Consider the following 22,945-nt stretch of genomic DNA (forward strand, 5'->3'; position numbering starts at 1 on the left):
GAGGAGGAGGCCACAGTACAGGGTGGGCTATTTATATGGATACACCTTAATTTGGCTATTTATATGGGTACATAATTGTATGTGAATGGTAAAATTAACAAACAAAACCACCACTATTGGTCTGACACTAACCCACATTGGATAGATCCCTCCAAGACTGTTGGAACAAAAACATTGGTGGTATGATGTGGTATATAGGGTGTATATATAGATCAGGTGTATCCATATAAATGGCCCACCCTGTAGTATCCTTTAGTTTTGCAATGTGTAATATTGTATATCTTACATTGTATGTGTAAATGCATGTATGCTGTTTTCTCTTTTTCTGTGTTGTCTCTATTTTGTCTTCCAGATGGAGCTCGAGAAATATTTTTTATGTTGATGAAGAGTTGGGCATGGGATTTGTTATCACATACCATGTGTTTGCACTGTCTCCTTGCAACTTTCTTGCACTTTTTTTTTTGTTTTTTATTCTCTTTTCGAGTATAATAAGTATGCATATATGATCTTTTTTTTTTACAGGTCACTGTGTGCATTTCATGAGTAGTATTTTATATCTGTTATTGTATGTGTTAATGCATGTAAATTGGTACCTCTTTTTTGTGTTGTCTCTCTTCTGTTTTCTTTCAGATGGCGGTCGACAAGTGTTTTTCATGGTGAAGAGGAGTTTGACACCGGATTTGTTATAACATCTATTTGTTCTTTCTCCTTGCAACTTTCTCACTCTTTTTGTCTGACATTTTTTCTCTTTTTCACTATGATATGTATGCATATATAAACAATCTTTTTTCACAGGTCACTTTGTGTGCATTTCATGGGTAGTATTTTATATCTGTTATGGTAAGTGGTAATGCATGTAAATTGGTACCTCTTTTTTGTGTTGTCTCTCTTCTGTTTTCTTTCAGATGGCGGTCGACAAGTGTTTTTCATGTTGAAGAGGAGTTTGGCACCGGATTTGTTATAACATCTATTTGTTCTTTCTCCTTGCAACTTTCTCACTCTTTTTGTCTGACATTTTTTCTCTTTTTCAGTATGATATGTATGCATATATAAACAATCTTTTTTCACAGGTCACTTTGTGTGCATTTCATGGGTAGTATTTTATATCTGTTATGGTATGTGGTAATGCATGTAAATTGGTACCTCTTTTTTGTGTTGTCTCTCTTCTGTTTTCTTTCAGATGGCGGTAAACAAGTGTTTTTCATGGTGAAGAGGAATTTGGCATCGGATTTGTTATAACATCTATTTGTTCTTTCTACTTGCAACTTTCTTACTCTTTTTGTCTGATTTTTTTTCTCTCTTTTTCACTATGATATGTATGCTTGTGAATTGTTATGGCAGTGGCAGTTGGGCGTATTTGTGTCTTCACATTCACTGTGCAGATTTTGCACACTAACTGTTAAAGAAAATAAATCTGGAGAGGAATAGGGTGGCTATTGGGGAGGAGGAGGCCACAGTACAGGGCGGGCCATTTATATGGATACACCTTAATTTGGCTATTTATATGGGTACATAATTGTATGTGAATGGTGAAATTAACAAACAAAACCACCACTATTGGTCTGACACTAACCCACATTGGATAGATCCCTCCAAGACTGTTGGAACAAAAAAATTGGTGGTATGATGTTGTATATGGGGTGTATACATAGATCAGGTGTATCCATACAAATGGCCCACCCTGTAGTATCCTTTAGTTTTGCAATGTGTAATATTTTATATCTTGCATTCTATGTGTAAATGCATGTATGCTGTTTTCTATTTTTCTGTGTTGTCTCTCTTTTGTCTTCCAGATGGAGCTCGAGAAATATTTTTTATGTTGATGAAGAGTTGGGCATGGGATTTGTTATCACATACCATGTGTTTGCTCTGTCTCCTTGCAACTTTCTTGCACTTTGTTTTTTATTTTATTTTCCAGTATAATAAGTATGCATATATGAACTTTTTTTTTTACAGGTCACTGTATGCATTTCATGGGTAGTATTTTATATCTGTTATAGTATGTGTTAATGCATGTAAGTTGGTATCTCTTTTTTGTATTGTCTCTCTTCTGTTTTCTTTCAGATGGCGGTCGAAAAGTATTTTTCATGTTGAAGAGGAGTTTGGCATCGGATTTGTTATAACATCTATTTGTTCTTTCTCCTTGCAACTTTCTCACTCTTTTTGTCTGACATTTTTTCTCTTTTTCAGTATGATATGTATGCATATATAAACAATCTTTTTTCACAGGTCACTTTGTGTGCATTTCATGGGTAGTATTTTATATCTGTTATGGTATGTGGTAATGCATGTAAATTGGTACCTCTTTTTTTGTGTTGTCTCTCTTCTGTTCTCTTACAGATGGCGGTCGACAACTGTTTTTCATGGTGAAGAAGAGTTGTGCATGTGAATTGTTATGGCAGTGGCAGTTGGGCGTATTTGTGTCTTCACATTCACTGTGCAGATTTTGCACACTAAAGGTTAAATAAAATAAATCTGGAGAGGAATAGGGTGGCTATTGGGGAGGAGGAGGCCACAGTACAGGGTGGGCTATTTATATGGATACACCTTAATTTGGCTATTTATATGGGTACATAATTGTATGTGAATGGTAAAATTAACAAACAAAACCACCACTATTGGTCTGACACTAACCCACATTGGATAGATCCCTCCAAGACTGTTGGAACAAAAACATTGGTGGTATGATGTGGTATATAGGGTGTATATATAGATCAGGTGTATCCATATAAATGGCCCACCCTGTAGTATCCTTTAGTTTTGCAATGTGTAATATTGTATATCTTACATTGTATGTGTAAATGCATGTATGCTGTTTTCTCTTTTTCTGTGTTGTCTCTATTTTGTCTTCCAGATGGAGCTCGAGAAATATTTTTTATGTTGATGAAGAGTTGGGCATGGGATTTGTTATCACATACCATGTGTTTGCACTGTCTCCTTGCAACTTTCTTGCACTTTTTTTTTTGTTTTTTATTCTCTTTTCGAGTATAATAAGTATGCATATATGATCTTTTTTTTTTTACAGGTCACTGTGTGCATTTCATGAGTAGTATTTTATATCTGTTATTGTATGTGTTAATGCATGTAAATTGGTACCTCTTTTTTGTGTTGTCTCTCTTCTGTTTTCTTTCAGATGGCGGTCGACAAGTGTTTTTCATGGTGAAGAGGAGTTTGACACCGGATTTGTTATAACATCTATTTGTTCTTTCTCCTTGCAACTTTCTCACTCTTTTTGTCTGACATTTTTTCTCTTTTTCAGTATGATATGTATGCATATATAAACAATCTTTTTTCACAGGTCACTTTGTGTGCATTTCATGGGTAGTATTTTATATCTGTTATGGTATGTGGTAATGCATGTAAATTGGTACCTCTTTTTTGTGTTGTCTCTCTTCTGTTTTCTTTCAGATGGCGGTAAACAAGTGTTTTTCATGGTGAAGAGGAGTTTGGCATCGTATTTGTTATAACATCTATTTGTTCTTTCTACTTGCAACTTTCTTACTCTTTTTGTCTGATTTTTTTTTCTCTCTTTTTCACTATGATATGTATGCTTGTGAATTGTTATGGCAGTGGTAGTTGGGCGTATTTGTGTCTTCACATTCACTGTGCAGATTTTGCACACTAACTGTTAAAGAAAATAAATCTGGAGAGGAATAGGGTGGCTATTGGGGAGGAGGAGGCCACAGTACAGGGCGGGCCATTTATATGGATACACCTTAATTTGGCTATTTATATGGGTACATAATTGTATGTGAATGGTGAAATTAACAAACAAAACCACCACTATTGGTCTGACACTAACCCACATTGGATAGATCCCTCCAAGACTGTTGGAACAAAAAAATTGGTGGTATGATGTTGTATATGGGGTGTATACATAGATCAGGTGTATCCATATAAATGGCCCACCCTGTAGTATCCTTTAGTTTTGCAATGGGTAATATTTTATATCTTGCATTCTATGTGTAAATGCATGTATGCTGTTTTCTATTTTTCTGTGTTGTCTCTCTTTTGTCTTCCAGATGGAGCTCGAGAAATATTTTTTATGTTGATGAAGAGTTGGGCATGGAATTTGTTATCACATACCATGTGTTTGCACTGTCTCCTTGCAACTTTCTTGCACTTTTTGTTTGTTTTTTATTCTCTTTTCGAGTATAATAAGTATGCATATATGATCTTTTTTTTTTTACAGGTCACTGTGTGCATTTCATAAGTAGTATTTTATATCTGTTATTGTATGTGTTAATGCATGTAAGTTGGTATCTCTTTTTTTGTATTGTCTCTCTTCTGTTTTTTTTCAAGTGGCGGTCGACAAGTATTTTTCATGTTGAAGAGGAGTTTGGCATCGGATTTGTTATAACATCTATTTGTTCTTTCTCCTTGCAACTTTCTCACTCTTTTTGTCTGACATTTTTTCTCTTTTTCAGTATGATATGTATGCATATATAAACAATCTTTTTTCACAGGTCACTTTGTGTGCATTTCATGGGTAGTATTTTATATCTGTTATGGTATGTGGTAATGCATGTAAATTGGTACCTCTTTTTTGTGTTGTCTCTCTTCTGTTTTCTTTCAGATGGCGGTAAACAAGTGTTTTTCATGGTGAAGAGGAATTTGGCATCGGATTTGTTATAACATCTATTTGTTCTTTCTACTTGCAACTTTCTTACTCTTTTTGTCTGATTTTTTTCTCTCTTTTTCACTATGATATGTATGCTTGTGAATTGTTATGGCAGTGGCAGTTGGGCGTATTTGTGTCTTCACATTCACTGTGCAGATTTTGCACACTAACTGTTAAAGAAAATAAATCTGGAGAGGAATAGGGTGGCTATTGGGGAGGAGGAGGCCACAGTACAGGGCGGGCCATTTATATGGATACACCTTAATTTGGCTATTTATATGGGTACATAATTGTATGTGAATGGTGAAATTAACAAACAAAACCACCACTATTGGTCTGACACTAACCCACATTGGATAGATCCCTCCAAGACTGTTGGAACAAAAAAATTGGTGGTATGATGTTGTATATGGGGTGTATACATAGATCAGGTGTATCCATATAAATGGCCCACCCTGTAGTATCCTTTAGTTTTGCAATGTGTAATATTTTATATCTACCATTGTATGTGTAAATGCATGTATGTTGTTTTCTCTTTTTCTATGTTTTCTCTATTTTGTCTTCCAGATGGAGCTCGAGAAATATGTTTTATGTTGATGAAGAGTTGGGCATGGGATTTGTTATCACATACCATGTGTTTGCACTGTCTCCTTGCAACTTTCTTGCACTTTTTGTTTGTTTTTTATTCTCTTTTCGAGTATAATAAGTATGCATATATGATCTTTTTTTTTTTACAGGTCACTGTGTGCATTTCATAAGTAGTATTTTATATCTGTTATTGTATGTGTTAATGCATGTAAGTTGGTATCTCTTTTTTTGTATTGTCTCTCTTCTGTTTTCTTTCAGGTGGCGGTCGACAAGTATTTTTCATGTTGAAGAGGAGTTTGGCATCGGATTTGTTATAACATCTATTTATTCTTTCTCCTTGCAACTTTCTCACTCTTTTTGTCTGACATTTTTTCTCTTTTTCAGTATGATATGTATGCATATATAAACAATCTTTTTTCACAGGTCACTTTGTGTGCATTTCATGGGTAGTATTTTATATCTGTTATGGTATGTGGTAATGCATGTAAATTGGTACCTCTTTTTTGTATTGTCTCTCTTCTGTTTTCTTTCAGATGGCGGTAAACAAGTGTTTTTCATGGTGAAGAGGAGTTTGGCATCGGATTTGTTATAACATCTATTTGTTCTTTCTCCTTGCAACTTTCTCACTCTTTTTGTCTGACATTTTTTCTCTTTTTCAGTATGATATGTATGCATATATAAACAATCTTTTTTCACAGGTCACTTTGTGTGCATTTCATGGGTAGTATTTTATAACTGTTATGGTATGTGGTAATGCATGTAAATTGGTACCTCTTTTTTGTATTGTCTCTCTTCTGTTTTCTTTCAGATGGCGGTAAACAAGTGTTTTTCATGGTGAAGAGGAGTTTGGCATCGGATTTGTTATAACATCTATTTGTTCTTTCTACTTGCAACTTTCTTACTCTTTTTGTCTGATTTTTTTTCTCTCTTTTTCACTATGATATGTATGCTTGTGAATTGTTATGGCAGTGGCAGTTGGGCGTATTTGTGTCTTCACATTCACTGTGCAGATTTTGCACACTAACTGTTAAAGAAAATAAATCTGGAGAGGAATAGGGTGGCTATTGGGGAGGAGGAGGCCACAGTACAGGGCGGGCCATTTATATGGATACACCTTAATTTGGCTATTTATATGGGTACATAATTGTATGTGAATGGTGAAATTAACAAACAAAACCACCACTATTGGTCTGACACTAACCCACATTGGATAGATCCCTCCAAGACTGTTGGAACAAAAAAATTGGTGGTATGATGTTGTATATGGGGTGTATACATAGATCAGGTGTATCCATATAAATGGCCCACCCTGTAGTATCCTTTAGTTTTGCAATGTGTAATATTATATATCTACCATTGTATGTGTAAATGCATGTATGTTGTTTTCTCTTTTTCTATGTTTTCTCTATTTTGTCTTCCAGATGGAGCTCGAGAAATATGTTTTATGTTGATGAAGAGTTGGGCATGGGATTTGTTTTCACATACCATGTGTTTGCACTGTCTCCTTGCAACTTTCTTGCACTTTTTGTTTGTTTTTTATTCTCTTTTCGAGTATAATAAGTATGCATATATGATCTATTTTTTTTTTACAGGTCACTGTGTGCATTTCATAAGTAGTATTTTATATCTGTTATTGTATGTGTTAATGCATGTAAGTTGGTATCTCTTTTTTTGTATTGTCTCTCTTCTGTTTTCTTTCAGGTGGCGGTCGACAAGTATTTTTCATGTTGAAGAGGAGTTTGGCATCGGATTTGTTATAACATCTATTTGTTCTTTCTCCTTGCAACTTTCTCACTCTTTTTGTCTGACATTTTTTCTCTTTTTCAGTATGATATGTATGCATATATAAACAATCTTTTTTCACAGGTCACTTTGTGTGCATTTCATGGGTAGTATTTTATATCTGTTATGGTAAGTGGTAAAGCATGTAAATTGGTTCCTCTTTTTTGTGCTGTCTCTCTTCTGTTTTCTTTCAGATGGCGGTCGACAAGTGTTTTTCATGTTGAAGAGGAGTTTGGCACCGGATTTGTTATAACATCTATTTGTTCTTTCTCCTTGCAACTTTCTCACTCTTTTTGTCTGACATTTTTTCTCTTTTTCAGTATGATATGTATGCATATATAAACAATCTTTTTTCACAGGTCACTTTGTGTGCATTTCATGGGTAGTATTTTATATCTGTTATGGTATGTGGTAATGCATGTAAATTGGTACCTCTTTTTTGTGTTGTCTCTCTTCTGTTTTCTTTCAGATGGCGGTAAACAAGTGTTTTTCATGGTGAAGAGGAGTTTGGCATCGGATTTGTTATAACATTTATTTGTTCTTTCTACTTGCAACTTTCTTACTCTTTTTGTCTGATTTTTTTTCTCTCTTTTTCACTATGATATGTATGCTTGTGAATTGTTATGGCAGTGGTAGTTGGGCGTATTTGTGTCTTCACATTCACTGTGCAGATTTTGCACACTAACTGTTAAAGAAAATAAATCTGGAGAGGAATAGGGTGGCTATTGGGGAGGAGGAGGCCACAGTACAGGGCGGGCCATTTATATGGATACACCTTAATTTGGCTATTTATATGGGTACATAATTGTATGTGAATGGTGAAATTAACAAACAAAACCACCACTATTGGTCTGACACTAACCCACATTGGATAGATCCCTACAAGACTGTTGGAACAAAAAAATTGGTGGTATGATGTTGTATATGGGGTGTATACATAGATCAGGTGTATCCATACAAATGGCCCACCCTGTAGTATCCTTTAGTTTTGCAATGTGTAATATTTTATATCTTGCATTCTATGTATAAATGCATGTATGCTGTTTTCTATTTTTCTGTGTTGTCTCTCTTTTGTCTTCCAGATGGAGCTCGAGAAATATTTTTTATGTTGATGAAGAGTTGGGCATGGGATTTGTTATCACATACCATGTGTTTGCTCTGTCTCCTTGCAACTTTCTTGCACTTTGTTTTTTATTTTATTTTCCAGTATAATAAGTATGCATATATGAACTTTTTTTTTTACAGGTCACTGTATGCATTTCATGGGTAGTATTTTATATCTGTTATAGTATGTGTTAATGCATGTAAGTTGGTATCTCTTTTTTGTATTGTCTCTCTTCTGTTTTCTTTCAGATGGCGGTCGAAAAGTATTTTTCATGTTGAAGAGGAGTTTGGCATCGGATTTGTTATAACATCTATTTGTTCTTTCTCCTTGCAACTTTCTCACTCTTTTTGTCTGACATTTTTCTCTTTTTCAGTATGATATGTATGCATATATAAACAATCTTTTTTCACAGGTCACTTTGTGTGCATTTCATGGGTAGTATTTTATATCTGTTATGGTATGTGGTAATGCATGTAAATTGGTACCTCTTTTTTTGTGTTGTCTCTCTTCTGTTCTCTTACAGATGGCGGTCGACAACTGTTTTTCATGGTGAAGAAGAGTTGTGCATGTGAATTGTTATGGCAGTGGCAGTTGGGCGTATTTGTGTCTTCACATTCACTGTGCAGATTTTGCACACTAAAGGTTAAATAAAATAAATCTGGAGAGGAATAGGGTGGCTATTGGGGAGGAGGAGGCCACAGTACAGGGTGGGCTATTTATATGGATACACCTTAATTTGGCTATTTATATGGGTACATAATTGTATGTGAATGGTAAAATTAACAAACAAAACCACCACTATTGGTTTGACACTAACCCACATTGGATAGATCCCTCCAAGACTGTTGGAACAAAAACATTGGTGGTATGATGTGGTATATAGGGTGTATATATAGATCAGGTGTATCCATATAAATGGCCCACCCTGTAGTATCCTTTAGTTTTGCAATGTGTAATATTGTATATCTTACATTGTATGTGTAAATGCATGTATGCTGTTTTCTCTTTTTCTGTGTTGTCTCTCTTTTGTCTTCCAGATGGAGCTCGAGAAATATTTTTTATGTTGATGAAGAGTTGGGCATGGAATTTGTTATCACATACCATGTGTTTGCACTGTCTCCTTGCAACTTTCTTGCACTTTTTGTTTGTTTTTTATTCTCTTTTCGAGTATAATAAGTATGCATATATGATCTTTTTTTTTTTACAGGTCACTGTGTGCATTTCACAAGTAGTATTTTATATCTGTTATTGTATGTGTTAATGCATGTAAGTTGGTATCTCTTTTTTTGTATTGTCTCTCTTCTGTTTTCTTTCAGGTGGCGGTCGACAAGTATTTTTCATGTTGAAGAGGAGTTTGGCATCGGATTTGTTATAACATCTATTTGTTCTTTCTCCTTGCAACTTTCTCACTCTTTTTGTCTGACATTTTTTCTCTTTTTCAGTATGATATGTATGCATATATAAACAATCTTTTTTCACAGGTCACTTTGTGTGCATTTCATGGGTAGTATTTTATATCTGTTATGGTAAGTGGTAATGCATGTAAATTGGTACCTCTTTTTTGTGTTGTCTCTCTTCTGTTTTCTTTCAGATGGCGGTCGACAAGTGTTTTTCATGTTGAAGAGGAGTTTGGCACCGGATTTGTTATAACATCTATTTGTTCTTTCTCCTTGCAACTTTCTCACTCTTTTTGTCTGACATTTTTTCTCTTTTTCAGTATGATATGTATGCATATATAAACAATCTTTTTTCACAGGTCACTTTGTGTGCATTTCATGGGTAGTATTTTATATCTGTTATGGTATGTGGTAATGCATGTAAATTGGTACCTCTTTTTTGTGTTGTCTCTCTTCTGTTTTCTTTCAGATGGCGGTAAACAAGTGTTTTTCATGGTGAAGAGGAATTTGGCATCGGATTTGTTATAACATCTATTTGTTCTTTCTACTTGCAACTTTCTTACTCTTTTTGTCTGATTTTTTTTCTCTCTTTTTCACTATGATATGTATGCTTGTGAATTGTTATGGCAGTGGCAGTTGGGCGTATTTGTGTCTTCACATTCACTGTGCAGATTTTGCACACTAACTGTTAAAGAAAATAAATCTGGAGAGGAATAGGGTGGCTATTGGGGAGGAGGAGGCCACAGTACAGGGCGGGCCATTTATATGGATACACCTTAATTTGGCTATTTATATGGGTACATAATTGTATGTGAATGGTGAAATTAACAAACAAAACCACCACTATTGGTCTGACACTAACCCACATTGGATAGATCCCTCCAAGTCTGTTGGAACAAAAAAATTGGTGGTATGATGTTGTATATGGGGTGTATACATAGATCAGGTGTATCCATACAAATGGCCCACCCTGTAGTATCCTTTAGTTTTGCAATGTGTAATATTTTATATCTTGCATTCTATGTGTAAATGCATGTATGCTGTTTTCTATTTTTCTGTGTTGTCTCTCTTTTGTCTTCCAGATGGAGCTCGAGAAATATTTTTTATGTTGATGAAGAGTTGGGCATGGGATTTGTTATCACATACCATGTGTTTGCTCTGTCTCCTTGCAACTTTCTTGCACTTTGTTTTTTATTTTATTTTCCAGTATAATAAGTATGCATATATGAACTTTTTTTTTTACAGGTCACTGTATGCATTTCATGGGTAGTATTTTATATCTGTTATAGTATGTGTTAATGCATGTAAGTTGGTATCTCTTTTTTGTATTGTCTCTCTTCTGTTTTCTTTCAGATGGCGGTCGAAAAGTATTTTTCATGTTGAAGAGGAGTTTGGCATCGGATTTGTTATAACATCTATTTGTTCTTTCTCCTTGCAACTTTCTCACTCTTTTTGTCTGACATTTTTTCTCTTTTTCAGTATGATATGTATGCATATATAAACAATCTTTTTTCACAGGTCACTTTGTGTGCATTTCATGGGTAGTATTTTATATCTGTTATGGTATGTGGTAATGCATGTAAATTGGTACCTCTTTTTTTGTGTTGTCTCTCTTCTGTTCTCTTACAGATGGCGGTCGACAACTGTTTTTCATGGTGAAGAAGAGTTGTGCATGTGAATTGTTATGGCAGTGGCAGTTGGGCGTATTTGTGTCTTCACATTCACTGTGCAGATTTTGCACACTAAAGGTTAAATAAAATAAATCTGGAGAGGAATAGGGTGGCTATTGGGGAGGAGGAGGCCACAGTACAGGGTGGGCTATTTATATGGATACACCTTAATTTGGCTATTTATATGGGTACATAATTGTATGTGAATGGTAAAATTAACAAACAAAACCACCACTATTGGTCTGACACTAACCCACATTGGATAGATCCCTCCAAGACTGTTGGAACAAAAACATTGGTGGTATGATGTGGTATATAGGGTGTATATATAGATCAGGTGTATCCATATAAATGGCCCACCCTGTAGTATCCTTTAGTTTTGCAATGTGTAATATTGTATATCTTACATTGTATGTGTAAATGCATGTATGCTGTTTTCTCTTTTTCTGTGTTGTCTCTATTTTGTCTTCCAGATGGAGCTCGAGAAATATTTTTTATGTTGATGAAGAGTTGGGCATGGGATTTGTTATCACATACCATGTGTTTGCACTGTCTCCTTGCAACTTTCTTGCACTTTTTTTTTTTTGTTTTTTATTCTCTTTTCGAGTATAATAAGTATGCATATATGATCTTTTTTTTTTACAGGTCACTGTGTGCATTTCATGAGTAGTATTTTATATCTGTTATTGTATGTGTTAATGCATGTAAATTGGTACCTCTTTTTTGTGTTGTCTCTCTTCTGTTTTCTTTCAGATGGCGGTCGACAAGTGTTTTTCATGGTGAAGAGGAGTTTGACACCGGATTTGTTATAACATCTATTTGTTCTTTCTCCTTGCAACTTTCTCACTCTTTTTGTCTGACATTTTTTCTCTTTTTCAGTATGATATGTATGCATATATAAACAATCTTTTTTCACAGGTCACTTTGTGTGCATTTCATGGGTAGTATTTTATATCTGTTATGGTATGTGGTAATGCATGTAAATTGGTACCTCTTTTTTGTGTTGTCTCTCTTCTGTTTTCTTTCAGATGGCGGTCGACAAGTGTTTTTCATGTTGAAGAGGAGTTTGGCACCGGATTTGTTATAACATCTATTTGTTCTTTCTCCTTGCAACTTTCTCACTCTTTTTGTCTGACATTTTTTCTCTTTTTCAGTATGATATGTATGCATATATAAACAATCTTTTTTCACAGGTCACTTTGTGTGCATTTCATGGGTAGTATTTTATATCTGTTATGGTATGTGGTAATGCATGTAAATTGGTACCTCTTTTTTGTGTTGTCTCTCTTCTGTTTTCTTTCAGATGGCGGTAAACAAGTGTTTTTCATGGTGAAGAGGAATTTGGCATCGGATTTGTTATAACATCTATTTGTTCTTTCTACTTGCAACTTTCTTACTCTTTTTGTCTGATTTTTTTTCTCTCTTTTTCACTATGATATGTATGCTTGTGAATTGTTATGGCAGTGGCAGTTGGGCGTATTTGTGTCTTCACATTCACTGTGCAGATTTTGCACACTAACTGTTAAAGAAAATAAATCTGGAGAGGAATAGGGTGGCTATTGGGGAGGAGGAGGCCACAGTACAGGGCGGGCCATTTATATGGATACACCTTAATTTGGCTATTTATATGGGTACATAATTGTATGTGAATGGTGAAATTAACAAACAAAACCACCACTATTGGTCTGACACTAACCCACATTGGATAGATCCCTCCAAGACTGTTGGAACAAAAAAATTGGTGGTATGATGTTGTATATGGGGTGTATACATAGATCAGGTGTATCCATACAAATGGCCCACCCTGTAGTATCCTTTAGTTTTGCAATGTGTAATATTTTATATCTTGCATTCTATGTGTAAATGCATGTATGCTGTTTTCTATTTTTCTGTGTTGTCTCTCTTTTGTCTTCCAGATGGAGCTCGAGAAATATTTTTTATGTTGATGAAGAGTTGGGCATGGGATTTGTTATCACATACCATGTGTTTGCTCTGTCTCCTTGCAACTTTCTTGCACTTTGTTTTTTATTTTATTTTCCAGTATAATAAGTATGCATATATGAACTTTTTTTTTTACAGGTCACTGTATGCATTTCATGGGTAGTATTTTATATCTGTTATAGTATGTGTTAATGCATGTAAGTTGGTATCTCTTTTTTGTATTGTCTCTCTTCTGTTTTCTTTCAGATGGCGGTCGAAAAGTATTTTTCATGTTGAAGAGGAGTTTGGCATCGGATTTGTTATAACATCTATTTGTTCTTTCTCCTTGCAACTTTCTCACTCTTTTTGTCTGACATTTTTTCTCTTTTTCAGTATGATATGTATGCATATATAAACAATCTTTTTTCACAGGTCACTTTGTGTGCATTTCATGGGTAGTATTTTATATCTGTTATGGTATGTGGTAATGCATGTAAATTGGTACCTCTTTTTTTGTGTTGTCTCTCTTCTGTTCTCTTACAGATGGCGGTCGACAACTGTTTTTCATGGTGAAGAAGAGTTGTGCATGTGAATTGTTATGGCAGTGGCAGTTGGGCGTATTTGTGTCTTCACATTCACTGTGCAGATTTTGCACACTAAAGGTTAAATAAAATAAATCTGGAGAGGAATAGGGTGGCTATTGGGGAGGAGGAGGCCACAGTACAGGGTGGGCTATTTATATGGATACACCTTAATTTGGCTATTTATATGGGTACATAATTGTATGTGAATGGTAAAATTAACAAACAAAACCACCACTATTGGTCTGACACTAACCCACATTGGATAGATCCCTCCAAGACTGTTGGAACAAAAACATTGGTGGTATGATGTGGTATATAGGGTGTATATATAGATCAGGTGTATCCATATAAATGGCCCACCCTGTAGTATCCTTTAGTTTTGCAATGTGTAATATTGTATATCTTACATTGTATGTGTAAATGCATGTATGCTGTTTTCTCTTTTTCTGTGTTGTCTCTATTTTGTCTTCCAGATGGAGCTCGAGAAATATTTTTTATGTTGATGAAGAGTTGGGCATGGGATTTGTTATCACATACCATGTGTTTGCACTGTCTCCTTGCAACTTTCTTGCACTTTTTTTTTTGTTTTTTATTCTCTTTTCGAGTATAATAAGTATGCATATATGATCTTTTTTTTTTTACAGGTCACTGTGTGCATTTCATGAGTAGTATTTTATATCTGTTATTGTATGTGTTAATGCATGTAAATTGGTACCTCTTTTTTGTGTTGTCTCTCTTCTGTTTTCTTTCAGATGGCGGTCGACAAGTGTTTTTCATGGTGAAGAGGAGTTTGACACCGGATTTGTTATAACATCTATTTGTTCTTTCTCCTTGCAACTTTCTCACTCTTTTTGTCTGACATTTTTTCTCTTTTTCAGTATGATATGTATGCGTATATAAACAATCTTTTTTCACAGGTCACTTTGTGTGCATTTCATGGGTAGTATTTTATATCTGTTATGGTATGTGGTAATGCATGTAAATTGGTACCTCTTTTTTGTGTTGTCTCTCTTCTGTTTTCTTTCAGATGGCGGTAAACAAGTGTTTTTCATGGTGAAGAGGAGTTTGGCATCGTATTTGTTATAACATCTATTTGTTCTTTCTACTTGCAACTTTCTTACTCTTTTTGTCTGATTTTTTTTTCTCTCTTTTTCACTATGATATGTATGCTTGTGAATTGTTATGGCAGTGGTAGTTGGGCGTATTTGTGTCTTCACATTCACTGTGCAGATTTTGCACACTAACTGTTAAAGAAAATAAATCTGGAGAGGAATAGGGTGGCTATTGGGGAGGAGGAGGCCACAGTACAGGGCGGGCCATTTATATGGATACACCTTAATTTGGCTATTTATATGGGTACATAATTGTATGTGAATGGTGAAATTAACAAACAAAACCACCACTATTGGTCTGACACTAACCCACATTGGATAGATCCCTCCAAGACTGTTGGAACAAAAAAATTGGTGGTATGATGTTGTATATGGGGTGTATACATAGATCAGGTGTATCCATATAAATGGCCCACCCTGTAGTATCCTTTAGTTTTGCAATGGGTAATATTTTATATCTTGCATTCTATGTGTAAATGCATGTATGCTGTTTTCTATTTTTCTGTGTTGTCTCTCTTTTGTCTTCCAGATGGAGCTCGAGAAATATTTTTTATGTTGATGAAGAGTTGGGCATGGAATTTGTTATCACATACCATGTGTTTGCACTGTCTCCTTGCAACTTTCTTGCACTTTTTGTTTGTTTTTTATTCTCTTTTCGAGTATAATAAGTATGCATATATGATCTTTTTTTTTTTACAGGTCACTGTGTGCATTTCATAAGTAGTATTTTATATCTGTTATTGTATGTGTTAATGCATGTAAGTTGGTATCTCTTTTTTTGTATTGTCTCTCTTCTGTTTTTTTTCAAGTGGCGGTCGACAAGTATTTTTCATGTTGAAGAGGAGTTTGGCATCGGATTTGTTATAACATCTATTTGTTCTTTCTCCTTGCAACTTTCTCACTCTTTTTGTCTGACATTTTTTCTCTTTTTCAGTATGATATGTATGCATATATAAACAATCTTTTTTCACAGGTCACTTTGTGTGCATTTCATGGGTAGTATTTTATATCTGTTATGGTATGTGGTAATGCATGTAAATTGGTACCTCTTTTTTGTGTTGTCTCTCTTCTGTTTTCTTTCAGATGGCGGTAAACAAGTGTTTTTCATGGTGAAGAGGAATTTGGCATCGGATTTGTTATAACATCTATTTGTTCTTTCTACTTGCAACTTTCTTACTCTTTTTGTCTGATTTTTTTCTCTCTTTTTCACTATGATATGTATGCTTGTGAATTGTTATGGCAGTGGCAGTTGGGCGTATTTGTGTCTTCACATTCACTGTGCAGATTTTGCACACTAACTGTTAAAGAAAATAAATCTGGAGAGGAATAGGGTGGCTATTGGGGAGGAGGAGGCCACAGTACAGGGCGGGCCATTTATATGGATACACCTTAATTTGGCTATTTATATGGGTACATAATTGTATGTGAATGGTGAAATTAACAAACAAAACCACCACTATTGGTCTGACACTAACCCACATTGGATAGATCCCTCCAAGACTGTTGGAACAAAAAAATTGGTGGTATGATGTTGTATATGGGGTGTATACATAGATCAGGTGTATCCATATAAATGGCCCACCCTGTAGTATCCTTTAGTTTTGCAATGTGTAATATTTTATATCTACCATTGTATGTGTAAATGCATGTATGTTGTTTTCTCTTTTTCTATGTTTTCTCTATTTTGTCTTCCAGATGGAGCTCGAGAAATATGTTTTATGTTGATGAAGAGTTGGGCATGGGATTTGTTATCACATACCATGTGTTTGCACTGTCTCCTTGCAACTTTCTTGCACTTTTTGTTTGTTTTTTATTCTCTTTTCGAGTATAATAAGTATGCATATATGATCTTTTTTTTTTTACAGGTCACTGTGTGCATTTCATAAGTAGTATTTTATATCTGTTATTGTATGTGTTAATGCATGTAAGTTGGTATCTCTTTTTTTGTATTGTCTCTCTTCTGTTTTCTTTCAGGTGGCGGTCGACAAGTATTTTTCATGTTGAAGAGGAGTTTGGCATCGGATTTGTTATAACATCTATTTATTCTTTCTCCTTGCAACTTTCTCACTCTTTTTGTCTGACATTTTTTCTCTTTTTCAGTATGATATGTATGCATATATAAACAATCTTTTTTCACAGGTCACTTTGTGTGCATTTCATGGGTAGTATTTTATATCTGTTATGGTATGTGGTAATGCATGTAAATTGGTACCTCTTTTTTGTATTGTCTCTCTTCTGTTTTCTTTCAGATGGCGGTAAACAAGTGTTTTTCATGGTGAAGAGGAGTTTGGCATCGGATTTGTTATAACATCTATTTGTTCTTTCTCCTTGCAACTTTCTCACTCTTTTTGTCTGACATTTTTTCTCTTTTTCAGTATGATATGTATGCATATATAAACAATCTTTTTTCACAGGTCACTTTGTGTGCATTTCATGGGTAGTATTTTATAACTGTTATGGTATGTGGTAATGCATGTAAATTGGTACCTCTTTTTTGTATTGTCTCTCTTCTGTTTTCTTTCAGATGGCGGTAAACAAGTGTTTTTCATGGTGAAGAGGAGTTTGGCATCGGATTTGTTATAACATCTATTTGTTCTTTCTACTTGCAACTTTCTTACTCTTTTTGTCTGATTTTTTTTCTCTCTTTTTCACTATGATATGTATGCTTGTGAATTGTTATGGCAGTGGCAGTTGGGCGTATTTGTGTCTTCACATTCACTGTGCAGATTTTGCACACTAACTGTTAAAGAAAATAAATCTGGAGAGGAATAGGGTGGCTATTGGGGAGGAGGAGGCCACAGTACAGGGCGGGCCATTTATATGGATACACCTTAATTTGGCTATTTATATGGGTACATAATTGTATGTGAATGGTGAAATTAACAAACAAAACCACCACTATTGGTCTGACACTAACCCACATTGGATAGATCCCTCCAAGACTGTTGGAACAAAAACATTGGTGGTATGATGTGGTATATAGGGTGTATATATAGATCAGGTGTAACCATATAAATGGCCCACCCTGTAGTATCCTTTAGTTTTGCAATGTGTAATATTTTATATCTACCATTGTATGTGTAAATGCATGTATGCTGTTTTCTCTTTTTCTATGTTTTCTCTATTTTGTCTTCCAGATGGAGCTCGAGAAATATTTTTTATGTTGATGAAGAGTTGGGCATGGGATTTGTTATCACATAGCATGTGTTTGCACTGTCTCCTTGCAACTTTCTTGCACTTTTTGTATGTTTTTTATTCTCTTTTCGAGTATAATAAGTATGCATATATGATCTTTTTTTTTTTTACAGGTCACTGTGTGCATTTCATAAGTAGTATTTTATATCTGTTATTGTATGTGTTAATGCATGTAAGTTGGTATCTCTTTTTTTGTATTGTCTTTCTTCTGTTTTCTTTCAGATGGCGGTCGACAAGTATTTTTCATGGTGAAGAGGAGTTTGGCATCGGATTTGTTATAACATCTATTTGTTCTTTCTCCTTGCAACTTTCTTACTCTATTTGTCTGACTTTTTTTTTCTCTTTTTCAGTATGATATGTATGCATATATAAACAATCTTTTTTCACAGGTCACTTTGTGTGCATTTCATGGGTAGTATTTTATATCTGTTATGGTAAGTGGTAATGCATGTAAATTGGTACCTCTTTTTTGTGTTGTCTCTCTTCTGTTTTCTTTCAGATGGCGGTCGACAAGTGTTTTTCATGTTGAAGAGGAGTTTGGCACCGGATTTGTTATAACATCTATTTGTTCTTTCTCCTTGCAACTTTCTCACTCTTTTTGTCTGACATTTTTTCTCTTTTTCAGTATGATATGTATGCATATATAAACAATCTTTTTTCACAGGTCACTTTGTGTGCATTTCATGGGTAGTATTTTATAACTGTTATGGTATGTGGTAATGCATGTAAATTGGTACCTCTTTTTTGTATTGTCTCTCTTCTGTTTTCTTTCAGATGGCGGTAAACAAGTGTTTTTCATGGTGAAGAGGAGTTTGGCATCGGATTTGTTATAACATCTATTTGTTCTTTCTACTTGCAACTTTCTTACTCTTTTTGTCTGATTTTTTTTCTCTCTTTTTCACTATGATATGTATGCTTGTGAATTGTTATGGCAGTGGCAGTTGGGCGTATTTGTGTCTTCACATTCACTGTGCAGATTTTGCACACTAACTGTTAAAGAAAATAAATCTGGAGAGGAATAGTGTGGCTATTGGGGAGGAGGAGGCCACAGTACAGGGCGGGCCATTTATATGGATACACCTTAATTTGGCTATTTATATGGGTACATAATTGTATGTGAATGGTGAAATTAACAAACAAAACCACCACTATTGGTCTGACACTAACCCACATTAGATAGATCCCTCCAAGACTGTTGGAACAAAAAAATTGGTGGTATGATGTTGTATATGGGGTGTATACATAGATCAGGTGTATCCATATAAATGGCCCACCCTGTAGTATCCTTTAGTTTTGCAATGTGTAATATTTTATATCTACCATTGTATGTGTAAATGCATGTATGTTGTTTTCTCTTTTTCTATGTTTTCTCTATTTTGTCTTTCAGATGGAGCTCGAGAAATATGTTTTATGTTGATGAAGAGTTGGGCATGGGATTTGTTATCACATACCATGTGTTTGCACTGTCTCCTTGCAACTTTCTTGCACTTTTTGTTTGTTTTTTATTCTCTTTTCGAGTATAATAAGTATGCATATATGATCTTTTTTTTTTTTACAGGTCACTGTGTGCATTTCATAAGTAGTATTTTATATCTGTTATTGTATGTGTTAATGCATGTAAGTTGGTATCTCTTTTTTTGTATTGTCTCTCTTCTGTTTTCTTTCAGGTGGCGGTCGAAAATCATTTTTCATGTTGAAGAGGAGTTTGGCATCGGATTTGTTATAACATCTATTTGTTCTTTCTACTTGCAACTTTCTTACTCTTTTTGTCTGATTTTTTTCTCTCTTTTTCACTATGATATGTATGCTTGTGAATTGTTATGGCAGTGGCAGTTGGGCGTATTTGTGTCTTCACATTCACTGTGCAGATTTTGCACACTAACTGTTAAAGAAAATAAATCTGGAGAGGAATAGGGTGGCTATTGGGGAGGAGGAGGCCACAGTACAGGGCGGGCCATTTATATGGATACACCTTAATTTGGCTATTTATATGGGTACATAATTGTATGTGAATGGTGAAATTAACAAACATAACCACCACTATTGATCTGACACTAACCCACATTGGATAGATCCCTCCAAGACTGTTGGAACAAAAAAATTGGTGGTATGATGTTGTATATGGGGTGTATACATAGATCAGGTGTATCCATATAAATGGCCCACCCTGTAGTATCGTTTAGTTTTGCAATGTGTAATATTTTATATCTTGCATTCTATGTGTAAATGCATGTATGCTGTTTTCTATTTTTCTGTGTTGTCTCTCTTTTGTCTTCCAGATGGAGCTCGAGAAATATTTTTTATGTTGATGAAGAGTTGGGCATGGGATTTGTTATCACATACCATATGTTTGCTCTGTCTCCTTGCAACTTTCTTGCACTTTGTTTTTTATTTTATTTTCCAGTATAATAAGTAGGCATATATGAACTTTTTTTTGTACAGGTCACTGTATGCATTTCATGGGTAGTATTTTATATCTGTTATAGTATGTGTTAATGCATGTAAGTTGGTATCTCTTTTTTGTATTGTCTCTCTTCTGTTTTCTTTCAGATGGCGGTCGAAAAGTATTTTTCATGTTGAAGAGGAGTTTGGCATCGGATTTGTTATAACATCTATTTGTTCTTTCTCCTTGCAACTTTCTCACTCTTTTTGTCTGACATTCTTTCTCTTTTTCAGTATGATATGTATGCATATATAAACAATCTTTTTTCACAGGTCACTTTGTGTGCATTTCATGGGTAGTATTTTATATCTGTTATGGTATGTGGTAATGCATGTAAATTGGTACCTCTTTTTTTGTGTTGTCTCTCTTCTGTTCTCTTACAGATGGCGGTCGACAACTGTTTTTCATGGTGAAGAAGAGTTGTGCATGTGAATTGTTATGGCAGTGGCAGTTGGGCGTCTTTGTGTCTTCACATTCACTGTGCAGATTTTGCACACTAAATGTTAAATAAAATAAATCTGGAGAGGAATAGGGTGGCTATTGGGGAGGAGGAGGCCACAGTACAGGGTGGGCTATTTATATGGATACACCTTAATTTGGCTATTTATATGGGTACATAATTGTATGTGAATGGTGAAATTAACAAACAAAACCACCACTATTGGTCTGACACTAACCCACATTGGATAGATCCCTCCAAGACTGTTGGAACAAAAAAATTGGTGGTATGATGTTGTATATGGGGTGTATACATAGATCAGGTGTATCCATATAAATGGCCCACCCTGTAGTATCCTTTAGTTTTGCAATGTGTAATATTTTATATCTACCATTGTATGTGTAAATGCATGTATGTTGTTTTCTCTTTTTCTATGTTTTCTCTATTTTGTCTTCCAGATGGAGCTCGAGAAATATGTTTTATGTTGATGAAGAGTTGGGCATGGGATTTGTTATCACATACCATGTGTTTGCACTGTCTCCTTGCAACTTTCTTGCACTTTTTGTTTGTTTTTTATTCTCTTTTCGAGTATAATAAGTATGCATATATGATCTATTTTTTTTTTACAGGTCACTGTGTGCATTTCATAAGTAGTATTTTATATCTGTTATTGTATGTGTTAATGCATGTAAGTTGGTATCTCTTTTTTTGTATTGTCTCTCTTCTGTTTTCTTTCAGGTGGCGGTCGACAAGTATTTTTCATGTTGAAGAGGAGTTTGGCATCGGATTTGTTATAACATCTATTTGTTCTTTCTCCTTGCAACTTTCTCACTCTTTTTGTCTGACATTTTTTCTCTTTTTCAGTATGATATGTATGCATATATAAACAATCTTTTTTCACAGGTCACTTTGTGTGCATTTCATGGGTAGTATTTTATATCTGTTATGGTAAGTGGTAATGCATGTAAATTGGTACCTCTTTTTTGTGTTGTCTCTCTTCTGTTTTCTTTCAGATGGCGGTCGACAAGTGTTTTTCATGTTGAAGAGGAGTTTGGCACCGGATTTGTTATAACATCTATTTGTTCTTTCTCCTTGCAACTTTCTCACTCTTTTTGTCTGACATTTTTTCTCTTTTTCAGTATGATATGTATGCATATATAAACAATCTTTTTTCACAGGTCACTTTGTGTGCATTTCATGGGTAGTATTTTATATCTGTTATGGTATGTGGTAATGCATGTAAATTGGTACCTCTTTTTTGTGTTGTCTCTCTTCTGTTTTCTTTCAGATGGCGGTAAACAAGTGTTTTTCATGGTGAAGAGGAGTTTGGCATCGGATTTGTTATAACATTTATTTGTTCTTTCTACTTGCAACTTTCTTACTCTTTTTGTCTGTTTTTTTTTCTCTCTTTTTCACTATGATATGTATGCTTGTGAATTGTTATGGCAGTGGCAGTTGGGCGTATTTGTGTCTTCACATTTACTGTGCAGATTTTGCACACTAACTGTTAAAGAAAATAAATCTGGAGAGGAATAGGGTGGCTATTGGGGAGGAGGAGGCCACAGTACAGGGCGGGCCATTTATATGGATACACCTTAATTTGGCTATTTATATGGGTACATAATTGTATGTGAATGGTGAAATTAACAAACAAAACCACCACTATTGGTCTGACACTAACCCACATTGGATAGATCCCTCCAAGACTGTTGGAACAAAAAAATTGGTGGTATGATGTTGTATATGGGGTGTATACATAGATCAGGTGTATCCATATAAATGGCCCACCCTGTAGTATCCTTTAGTTTTGCAATGTGTAATATTGTATATCTTACATTGTATGTGTAAATGCATGTATGCTGTTTTCTCTTTTTCTGTGTTGTCTCTATTTTGTCTTCCAGATGGAGCTCGAGAAATATTTTTTATGTTGATGAAGAGTTGGGCATGGGATTTGTTATCACATACCATGTGTTTGCACTGTCTCCTTGCAACTTTCTTGCACTTTTTTTTTTGTTTTTTATTCTCTTTTCGAGTATAATAAGTATGCATATATGATCTTTTTTTTTTACAGGTCACTGTGTGCATTTCA

This window comes from Hyperolius riggenbachi, chromosome 8, assembly GCF_040937935.1.
Source record: "Hyperolius riggenbachi isolate aHypRig1 chromosome 8, aHypRig1.pri, whole genome shotgun sequence".
Classification (NCBI taxonomy): domain Eukaryota; kingdom Metazoa; phylum Chordata; class Amphibia; order Anura; family Hyperoliidae; genus Hyperolius; species Hyperolius riggenbachi.